Source organism: Gossypium hirsutum, chromosome A08 (genome assembly GCF_007990345.1).
Source record: "Gossypium hirsutum isolate 1008001.06 chromosome A08, Gossypium_hirsutum_v2.1, whole genome shotgun sequence".
In the NCBI taxonomy this organism is placed as follows: Eukaryota; Viridiplantae; Streptophyta; class Magnoliopsida; order Malvales; family Malvaceae; genus Gossypium; species Gossypium hirsutum.
In genome coordinates, this window is record NC_053431.1 from 108,252,470 (window position 1) to 108,255,769 (window position 3,300).

At 37.0% G+C, this 3,300-nt stretch overlaps 1 non-coding gene across 1 annotated transcript; it reads left to right on the forward strand.

Moving 5' to 3' along the window:
- Positions 1 to 2,497: 2,497 nt before the first annotated feature.
- On the forward strand, positions 2,498 to 2,604 carry LOC121205645 (small nucleolar RNA R71). Its single transcript, XR_005900721.1, has one exon. It is a non-coding gene; the product is annotated as a small nucleolar RNA R71 (small nucleolar RNA).
- The last annotated feature ends 696 nt before the right edge of the window (positions 2,605 to 3,300 follow it).

Below are 3,300 nucleotides of genomic sequence, written 5' to 3' on the forward strand. Positions count from 1 at the left end.
AAAGAGTTACTGAATACCGAGAAATCATCCATAAATACTTTCATGATATCTTCCACGAGTTCGTCAAAGATGGCTATCATACAGCACTGAAAAGTGGCAAGACCATTACATAATCCAAAAAGCATTTTACGATAAGCGAACGTACCATATGGGCATGCGAATGTCGTTTTTTCTTGATCTTCAGGAGCTATTGGGATTTGGAAGTAGCCAGAGAGACTGTCTAAAAAAGCAGTAGTACATGTGCCCAGATAATCTTTCCAACATTTGATCAATGAATGGCAAGGGGAAGTGATCTTTTCTTGTGACATCATTCAGTTTCCTATAATCAATGCAAACTCTCCATCCTGTGACTGTCCTTATTGGGATTAATTCATTCTTCTCGTTGGTCACAATCGTCATGCCGCATTTCTTAGGGACAATCTGCGCTGGACTTACCCTAGAACTGTCAGAAATAGGATAAATAATCCCAGCATCTAGAAGTTTAATTTCCTCTGCTCTTACAACTTCCTTCATGTTGGGGTTCAGTCGTCTTTGAGCTTGCACACACAGTTTGTATTCATCTTCCATCAAAATTTTGTGGGTGCAAAAAGAAGGGCTGATTCCTTTAATGTTAGAAATTTTCCAAGCTATGGCCTTTTTATGTTCTTTTAATACTTGGATCAATTCCTCTTTCTCCTTGGGTTACAAGTTAGAGGCAATAATAACTGGTAATGTAGAATTATTTCCAAGGAAGGTGTATTCCAAGTGGTTTGGTAATTGTTTAAGTTCTAGTTTGGGAGGCTCTTCAATAGAGGGTTTTTACTTAAGTTCATCGTTTATCTTAATGCCCTCATATTCTACTTGTATTGAAGAATGCTCATTAGGTTCGTCATCTATCTCCTCTTCTTGAGCAAGATACAGTTTCGTCGTGTCCTTCCGTATAATTTCGTGAAAAGAGTCTTGAGTAGTATGATCAATAGAGTCAATAAAAAACATGAATCATCCTGTTCCCTAGAAAACCTCATAGCATCATAAATTTTAAAGATAATCTCCTCATCACCTACTCTAAGTACCAATTTACCGTCACCCACATCGATTACAGCCCTAGCAGTGGCTAAAAATGGGCACCCTAAAATTAAAAGCACTTCCACATCTTCATCCATGTCAAGCACAACAAAGTCAGCAGGAAATATGAATTTATCTACTTTCACAAGTACATCTTCTATAATAACCCTAGGATATTTAACAGATCTATCGGTTAATTGAATACTCATCCTAGTGGGTTTAGGTTCCCAAGACCAAGTTGTTTGAACATTTTATATGGCATCAGATTAATGCTAGCGCCTAAATCAGCTAGTGCTTTCTTAACATTCAGACTACCAATTAAGCAAGGAATAGTAAAACTTCCTAGATCTTTCAATTTGGTTGGCAGTTTGTTTTGGAGTATGGCTGAGCACTCCTCGTTGAGTTCTACTGTAAATACGTCCTCAAACTTCCTTTTATTTGTTAGAAGCTCCTTCAAAAATTTTGCGTATGTAAGCATCTACAAGATAGCTTCAACAAAAGGTAAGTTGATATGTAATTGCTTAAAAAGTTCAAGAAACTTACCGAATTGTGCATCAATGCAATCTTTTTTTAATTTTGTTAGTATGGAACTGGTGGTTTATATTCCTTTGGCACTGGTTTGTCACTATTTCCGAGTTTTTCTTCCTCCTTTTCGCTCATCACGACTTCTTGTGTTAGCTTCTTTTCAGATTCTATTAACACTTTTCCACTCCTTAGTGTAACTTCTTTTACATGCTCTTTTGATTTGGTGTTACTAGGTAAACTTCCTAGTGGTCTTTTTGAAATTAGTTTAGACAGTTGGCCTATTTGAGTTTCGAGCCCTTGAATTGACGCTTGTTGATTTTTAAGTGCTGTCTTGGTGTTCTGAAAATGAGTTTCTGACATCGATATAAACTTTGAGAGGATCTCTTTAAGGTTCAACTTATTTTCCTGTTGGTAGGGTGGTTGTTGGAAGTCTGGAGGATGTTGTGGTTTTTGATTTCCTTGACCGTCCCACGAGAAATTGGGATGGTTCCTCCAACCTACATTATAAGTATTGTTATATGGGTTATTTTGGGGTCTATAATTGTTACCCATGTAATTTAACTGCTCGTTCTCCATGTTGTGGCCATAAGGTGGGTATTCTGAATTGCTCGATCCACCTCCACTTGTTTCGCACTGCATTACTGGGTGAACCTGTGAAGAACTAAGAAAACCATCAATTTTCTTATTCAAAAGCTCTACTTGATTAGAGGGCATGGTGACTGAATCGACGTTATAAACACCGACTATTTTTGTTGGCTTTGTCCTCATGACTTGCCACTGATAGATATTCAGTGACTTCTCCTCTATAAACTCATAAGCATCTTCAGGTGTTTTATTATTGATGGTTCCGCTAGAAGCTACGTCAACCATTTACCGAGTCGAAGGATTCAGACCATTATGGAACGTCTGAACCTGTAGCCAAAGTGGTAACCCATGGTGAGGGCACCTTCTCAAAAGATCCTTGTATCTCTCCCATGCATCGTAGAGTGTTTCTAAATCCATCTGTACAAAAGAAGAGATATCATTACATAATTTAGCCGTTTTAGCCGGTGGAAAATATTTTAGTAAAAAATTTTCGGTCATTTGTTCCCAAGTAGTGATTGACCCTCGTGGTAACGAGTTCAAACACTATTTAGCTTTGTTCCTCAATGAAAAGGGAAACAACCAAAGACGTATGGCATCATCAGAAACACCATTGATTTTAAATGTATCGCATAGTTCCAAAAAGTTTACTAAGTTGGCGTTGGGATCTTCATCCTGCAAACCATAAAACTAAACAAACTATTGTATCATTTGAATTGTGTTAGGTTTCAGTTCAAAAGTATTTGTAGCTACAGCAGGTCTAACTATGCTTGATTCAGTTCCTGTTAAAGAAGGTTTAACATAATCATACATAGTGTGTAGAGCAGGATTTTGATTAACCGCAATTGCAGGAGGAAGCTGATTATCTTGGTTTTTAGCCATCTCTTCGGTTGGGGGTTGAGTATCGTCCTCTTACTCGTTCTCTGTGTATCTTAAGCTTTGCCTTATTTCTCTTTGGTTTCTACGAACTGTGCGATCGATTTCTTCATCAAAAAGTAGTGGTCCTGACGGGTTTCTTCTAGTCATAAACTATAAAAACTTGCCAAGAGAAAGAAAAAGTAAATTAATAAATAATAAAAAAATAAATTAAATTAAATTGCAAGAAAAATAAATGGTTAAAGTAATAAAAATTGAGTGTTCCTAATATCT